This window comes from Bacillus rossius, chromosome 3 (assembly GCF_032445375.1).
Source record: "Bacillus rossius redtenbacheri isolate Brsri chromosome 3, Brsri_v3, whole genome shotgun sequence".
In the NCBI taxonomy this organism is placed as follows: Eukaryota; Metazoa; Arthropoda; class Insecta; order Phasmatodea; family Bacillidae; genus Bacillus; species Bacillus rossius.
Window position 1 is genome coordinate 114,530,076 of NC_086332.1, and position 8,283 is coordinate 114,538,358.

The following is an 8,283-nucleotide window of genomic DNA, read 5'->3' on the forward strand; positions in this document are numbered from 1 at the left end:
GATATTTCTGCATCATTACCTAAACGTGTCTGAAACTGTCTGCTGTATGGGCAGCGGCAATTCGCTGATTCTCGCCAACACGACGCGACGTTTAGGGATAGTATTCAATTACAACGGAACTAATAAACTAGCTAGAGCTGTTAGCGTCGTATACTCACCCCTCTATTCAGCTTCTCACGAGCTGCTGGCTCGTGGCTCGCGACTACAGCGGTGGGTCGCTGCCAGATAACTTGCTGGCACTCTGCTCTGTTTTCTTTCCGTTGGCCTCCGTTCCCTGCACAGCCACAAACACGAGCTCAACCAAACCACCGGCCCGATTAGATATGTTGAGGCTCTGTCACACTGTCCAACTTTCTCTTCCAACACCTTCCAGTATATTTTGTAAAAACAATGTTGGATGGTTACGACGTCACCGAAAACGTCACAAGCGCAGCCATGTTTGCTTGACAAGTTATAATGACTTGAATTTACATCAAATATTTTGCATATGTATGATAGGTGTTTATTTAGGTTTAATGTTGGGCGGAATCAACCATTCAGAATCTTGCCTAGCGAAATCAGAAATTGTGTCTGTTTTTATCACAACGAATCTTTCAAATTACGAAAAACCCGTATTCTATTAAAGGTTGGTATTATAAAGGTGAAATAATTAAAATAATGTTAATATAAGTGTTTTATATAAAATAATGATATATTGTTAAAAGCAAATGATATGTCTATAACCTTTAAAAATCACTGAACATTAATGGTATTATGTAACGAGTATAACTGTAAGATACATTTATAGGTATATATATATATATATATATATATATATATATATATATATATATTACTATATGAAGTACCAGGAATTGTCCGGGCTTAACACATCATAATATAAGAAACATTAGTATCGATTTTAAAGTCTGCAGGACATGCACATGAAAAAAGAGAAATTTTTATTTTAAAGTCCCTTTGATTACACAGTCTCGGTGCATCAAGACCACGCATCAGCAAAACCAGGACGCAAATCTTCAGCTTCATTTTGTGGGAAGGCACGTAACCCCTAGGCAAGACGTGACGGACGCAACAAAACGATAGCGCGTTACAAATTCAATGCTACACCATCTATTGATGAAGTTCTAAACTAAACTGTTATTAGCGCCTTGAGATAGACGCCGCCAGCTTCACTAAGCGGGTGGGTTTCGCCAAGGAGAAGGATATGAAGTTGCCAGACCTTATATCACCATGTGACAGGCATAGAGAAATGAAACAGACTCACTGTTTGTGTGTGTATGACCTACCTCCTATGATTTTCAATTATAAAACTTAAAATTGCCCATTTTGCACTCCCTTAGGGATGTAATTTTACAATTTTATGTGGTCTATGTCACTCTCCGGCCCATGAACTATACATATGCAAAAAATCATACCGATGCGCTGCTCCGTTGCTGCGGGAAAGAAGGCAAAACAAACACATTTTCACATTAATTTATAATATTACGGTCTTGTGAATGTTATCTCTGTGACTCGCGAGACGCTGCGTGGTTTCAGAAGAAGACTCTTTCGTTTGGTGTATCCTCGCTGCTCTCGCCTCAGATGTCATTCGTGAGAGTGGCCATTTTATTTTAGGCATGTAGTCGTTGTTATATAGTTACAGTAACTAACTAAATATAACTTTACACTAAATATAACTTGACACAACATATTACAGAAAACTTACACATAACTTTACAAAAAATCTTTAATAAGAAAAAAAGATAGAACGTTGCCTAAAAGAGTTTTCAAATTAAAACTTTGATCTTTATCATAGATGTACTCGCCCAAGCACTTCATACCACGGTCATATAGGAAGGAGTATTACCAACTTCCTATCCTTTGCCTCGGCGTGTCTCGTCCTCTTAGTGAAGCTCGCGGCGGCCTGCGAACTAACGGCGCTAGTAGTATGTGTCATCTTCAGTATCATTGTGTTAAATGGGAGTGTCGTATAAAATATTATATTATTCCTAATTTCGTCTCAGTTTTGAAAATTTTTTCCAAGTTACAATTTTTTCATTCTTTTGGGTGCTTGGTAAATGTCTGATATGTACCAATGCCTTAACATTTTTCCACGTTTGTTAATTAAGTTTAAGTGGTTAGAGAGAATGCCTCGCTCTTTTATTGCGCCTGGCTGTAATGAAGGTTACGGCTTTAAACCGGCAAGGGTTTTTGTTTTTGTTTTTATACCTAACTAACAACCCGATTAAATAAAAAAAATATTTTTAAGTACTATTTAAAAAAACTAATTTTTTCATGTAGTAGTTGCTACGCGCATGGTCTGTCAATCTGCTGGTTCGGGTTCGAGACTTACTAGAGCCATTTTTTTTACATATTTAATTTTCTTTTATTTCTTGCAATATTAAACTATTAATTACCGTAATTATATATATTTACAGAATTTAATTACATAGTTGGTAAGGTATTGAACTAAATAAACATTAAAGACAATTATTACAAGTAATTATCTACTCTGCTTTTTATTTATTATCAGAAGAAACGTTAATTTGATTGCATTATAAAATACAATAATATGTTTTAATGACAAATCGCTGCAGACACGTAGCCAGACACTGTTCAAAACTTTAGAGACTGTTATAAACTGTAGGGAAAATGTAAAATGATGGCCGACTATAAGGGATTTGAAACACCTGCCAGGGCCATGTGATCTGAAGGCACGAAAGAGATAAAGAAAAAGGATCAAATGGAGGATACCATAAAAACAAAAAGTTAATATTGAAGGACAAAAGTTTAAATAAAAGAACGCGCTATATAGTAAATACAATTCCAAAATGTGCTATTTAAAACATTTCCTATTTAAATACTTATATTAGTCAAATAAATTATAAAAGATTTACTTAAATGTATATATTTATTTTAAATACATGCATTTGACTGTTTTAATATATGTAATAAAAATTATCTTTTATATAATTTAAATCTCTACTCAGGAAAGATATTTCAGGACGTTGAAACGGGCACCTACCTACTTATACTCACACAGTTTAAACCAAATCGGTGAGTCACATTCCAACGCTCCCCTCGTTAGATTAAAGAGAATAACTGTATTTAAAATTATACTTGGAAAAATGACACATTATTGAAGATTAAGATGTATAGCGAACGATTTTTTTTTATTTAAATAAGTTTTAACATTTAAAACAATTTTTTTATGGGAGATCCCAGTTTGTGTTCCGCATTCTCACACTCCAACTTTCAACTGACAATTGCTGCTAAGTTACAAGTTATTGCTATACATTTAACCCCTAAAAAACTCCCAAATAAATTTATAATCTTAAATTTTAATTAAAGTTTAACAATAAACAGACTTTTCAAAAATGTTCCTTCTTTTATACGAAACTACCATTTAACATAATGCCGATAAGGGTGATATCGCGCACTGTTTTGTTAATATAATAAAGTTAAATATTTTTTGCTATACATTTTATTTCTTTGATTTTATATACATTTTATTGCTTTATTTCAAAACGTTAAGGCTGCGCATGCCTATAAACTAAACCAGATGGCTAGTTTATTTCAGACTTCAATTACAGTTATTGTTATTTCTTATTTAAAACAAATCTGTATCAGAATAACAAATAGCCTATAGCACTCAGGTATAATGTAGCTTCCTATTAGTGAAACAATTGTCAGAATAGGATAGATTGTTTCAGAGATCACCCCCCTCAACCCAACTTACAAATGTACAAACTCTACTTTTTATAATATCAATATTAAAAATAGTTTAAAAATTCCTGAAAATAATATCCAAAGTAGATAAAAATTGAAAATTTCCAAATAACTCAGACCAAAAATAAACATTAATATTACGACATGGCTTAAAACATTCATGATATGTATAATATGTTGAAGAAATTTGGAAGCCATTTTTCTTCAGATACTTCCCCTTCAAATCTATCGTCAAATATTTTCTAATATAAAAAGAGACAAAAAATTTGTCAGTTTAACAATCAGTACGTAGAAAACAGTCTCAGATACACTCAAATAGCACAAACGTGTAGCAGCGAGACAGCGCAGTAATAAGTTACTGAGCTCACATTTCTCATAGCCTGGGTTTGAATCCCGACTATCCTGATCTGGGTTTCCAACAGTTTCCTGGAGTTACTCCAGGAAAATACGATGACCTATTACTTCTTCATCTCCCATGAATTTTGCAACGAATGGCCGTCTTTAGTGATCTCAGTGTCGACAAGTAGTTGAAAAAAAATGTGAGCAATTTTTCAGTTCTTGCTAGTTATGTGTAACATCTAACATCGGAAATGAACCAATTCACGTGTTCTCACATTGCAAATACACTTATAATACGAAACTCGGACACAAAATTTAAGGAAGAATTCTTTAAAATAATGCCGAGAGTGATAAATGTACGCAAATTGTGAGTCCAACTGCATTTCTCGACGCAAACCGCACGTAGTTTCCGCACCCGCCAATATAATTCGCTGATGGAGCAGCTACGTCACCAATTAAATCATCCTATTTGCAGAGTGGCATTTTAAATTATGTAATGAAACGGCTCCGATAAGAGCGAAAAAAAAAATTGAAAAAATACTAAAACCCTGCCTTGCACCTGTTTTCCGACAAATAATTTTATTAAAATACTGCCCATTTTGTAAAAATCACTAAACAGTTATTACTATAAAGTTTCTCTTTGTCTTTGTGAACTTTGGTTGGCACCATAAGTCATAAATGACAGCACTGTGGTTACACATTTCCGTTTCAATCGACTTCCGTTCCATTCGCGAAATAACTCCTACCAAATGCCGCATGCCAGAGCTAAGATGTTTACACATCGATAAATATTATGTTATGCCTGCATTAGGATAGGGTCCGTAGTCCGCAGTTGGTGTCCTGAGGCGCAGCCGCTAGGCAGCCGCATGTTCCACAACGTCAAAACAAACGTGAAGCACAGACTTGTTAACTTTTCGGAAGCCAGAACACCCATATAACACTCTCAGAGTCACAAACTACAAGGTTTTTTTTTCTTCAGATTATGGTCTGAGGGGATCTGGGTTCGAACACCGAGTAAGGCGTGGCTGTGGGATTGTAATTGTCAATATTGTTCACACAAAAGGCCAAAGTCAATGAACATGTCAAATTATTAATAAAAAGTCATTAATGGGGGAATGGTTGACTTGTTGGTATTAAACAAATTACAAAAAGGGTAAACTTATTTAAAAAACAAAAAATAAATAAAAAAAGATCGTTGTTTTGATTTCTGATGCATCAAGCTTATGTGATGAAGGTCAAAGGTTCGATCCAAAACAACATCATTTATTTTATAGGCGTCTTGAAATAATCTACAGTTTTCGAAGCACACGGTCATCTCGGAAATCCTTTTGTATTAAAGGTCTTTCTTTTTGGCGCCAAATTGTGCTGCATTAATTCTATGGTACGTTCGTCAAATGATTAATGTAATGGACAATTTCAATTTAATGCAGTTTTTTGGACATAAGCCATTGCAGTTTTGCACTGCTTGTCATGGAAAAATTCCAAAAATCGAACACATATGGTTTCCAATGACAACCGTTGCGACGTATCGGGAAATTACAACAGTTTTCATTGGAAACCATATGTGTTCGATTTTTGGAATTTTTCCATGACAATCAGTGCAAAACTGCAATGGCGTATGTCCAAAAAACTGCATTAAATCAATGCTATGCTCTCAAGTGTGAGAATCACTTTATAGAAAAATACTTCTTTATAACTCAAAATATCACCGACACGACCTCTTATTCAATACAAACTATCACATGCGTACATATTAAAATAACGTTTTACACACTTCAAACCACCCGTGAACTAGTTGTACGAAACTATACTCGTTGCTGATTAATTTTCAACGTTGTGGCTTTTCTGTAAAAAAAATAATAGCATTCCGAATGTTATTTTTTTTAACATCGCAGATGTTCCTTTACGAACCCTGAACAAAGCGTTTCAAAATCCGTAATGATCTCTGAGAAATTACCATTTATATGTTACATTAGTGCAATGATGTGTCGTCGTCAATTGCTTTTTTTTACTAGCGTAGCATATACTGTTATCTATGAGAGATTTACCTGAACGCATGTGCTTTCTATAGAGAAGTACAGTTATTTAACGCTTAAATAGCGTAACGGGTACTTTTTTTTTCAAAGAGAGATATACTTGATCCTGTTGTCGCCACTCTAATGTTTTCTTGATACTTTGAGCCCGTGGTTCTCCAGAGATCCTCAGAAATACAGCGTAGCCGAAGCTGTTTTCTAAAATAAGGGATGTTTAATGTCAGTACATTATGTCCGGGACCAAGACTGTTTTCCACCGTAGTTGGTTTTTCACCCTAATTAAGCACAAATAGGGTGAAAAATAGTGATGTCCTCGGCCGTTAAATACTGACAAAAACATCCCTGTCTTTTAGAAAACAGCCTCGGCTACGCTGTATTTCTGAGGATCTCTGGAGAACCACAGGCTCGAGTTGCATTTAGTATCAAGTAAACAGTAAAGCAGCGACAACTATCTTGTAAATTTTCGTGGAAAACAGTCTAGGCTACCCTCACTATAAAAAGCACAAGCAATCAGGTCAATATCTCGTTGAAAAGAGTCTCGGCTAGTTAACAAAAAATAAATCATAAAATGGTGACGGCAGCGACACTGCACAGGCTACCTAATGTAATCTATTAACGGTAATTTCTCAAAAACCATTCAGAATCTTGAAACAATCTTTTCAGGATAAATAGAGGACCGTCTGTGGTGCTCAAAAAAGGAACAATATAAATGTTGTTTTTGCAATTCCGCACCTCAATCACTGACTTAACTAGCCTGTGCTAGTTGTTCCTTATTTATATAAAAATAGATTAAAGTTTATTTTATGGTGTTATAACCAAAAATAAACATTGCTACCATGTTTAAAAACATGTCTGTATTTTACTTTTAGTGTACAATTGGTAATAAGATTTTGAACTCTTAAGTATTTAAGATAACTTTCTAAACATAATTTTTTTATGGTTGATCTACAGGTCTTTGTTATTCTTATTTTTGCGAGTGTCTTAGGTTTGACTCCAACTTTTGTCAGACTCATATTTAAGATTACCAAATTGCTAATCAAGTGGTTCAAAGCCTTGAAATCTTGAGATCTCTTATCCATGAAGTCTGTGTCATATAAGTGTGTAATAAAATCCTACATTTAACTTTTACATCGTACTTAGCTTCAAGACAGTACAAAAATAAACAATCATAACCTAAATTATTTCCAGATTCATTTCTCGTCATGTAAGATACGTTTCTTATAGTCTTAAAGCATTATTTAGGTATTTATAAACATACCTTTACCAATGTTGCTTTTATTACTTCAAACAATCGTCCATACGCTATAACTTTGCCAAAAATTGTTCACAATCTGGTTCTGTAGTTTACTACGGTCAAATTCATTAGAACAAATAATGCTGGAAACTCGTACTTGATTGAAGGATGCTTTTGTTGAGCTACAATGGTGCCATCTACAAATTTAACTATATTTCTATAATTGGCATGCATTCTTAAAAATTATCATAACATATGTAGTTTAACGACCAGTTTGTAGTACTAGCTATAGATAAATATTATTAGTTTGTATCACGTGACTTTCCGTTACTTCGCACATGATTACTTTGTGTAAACAAGTCAAGCTGTATGAAAAACTTAGGATTGGGACGGGATTAGTGAGTTATGCGGTAAGTTTGAAGGCCATAATAAATAAAAGTTAAAGTTCAGTATATTGCAAGTAACTCTCTTCTTACTAACATTGATCAGAACATAACCTTGTGCATTTATGTGATTATTTGTCTACGTATTGCCCACAGCAATTTCATTAGTGAGTCTTCAGTCTGTGAATATGGATGACTTTGACCCATGACATTATCTTGAAAATTGTGAATTTAACCTCTATCTTGAAATTTGAGCTTGAAACATTACATCGACAGAAATATGGCACAGTGATAAATTTAATTCCAATCAAATTTTACCTCATATTATAAAATAATTTTAGTTAAATTAATATCTTATTTTAAGGACATTTAAACACATATAATTTTAAAACAGCTGTCCACAGTTAAAGCTTAGGTGAAAGTAAAAATTAAAATTTTCAGCAATGATATTGAAAGAAAAGTTGTTTATTAATTTTATGAAATTATATAAATATTTCAAGCTATAGTTGGTAGTGTTCTTGATGATAACACTTAGAAACAATATACAGAGCAGACATTCACAAACAGTTACATAAACAGATATACC

The 8,283-nt window shown here is 33.9% G+C and overlaps 1 protein-coding gene across 1 annotated transcript in view; it reads right to left on the minus strand.

Moving 5' to 3' along the window:
- LOC134531491 (1,5-anhydro-D-fructose reductase-like) overlaps nt 1-7,499 on the minus strand; it is a 49,282-nt gene extending 41,783 nt beyond the window's left edge. Inside the window, exons 1-2 of the mRNA XM_063367200.1 lie at nt 7,339-7,499; nt 159-274 (exon numbers count right to left, since the gene is read on the minus strand). The gene's annotated coding sequence lies outside the window, so the exon portion shown is untranslated. The remainder of the gene's footprint in view (nt 1-158; nt 275-7,338) is intronic.
- Between the last annotated feature and the right edge of the window lie 784 nt (nt 7,500-8,283).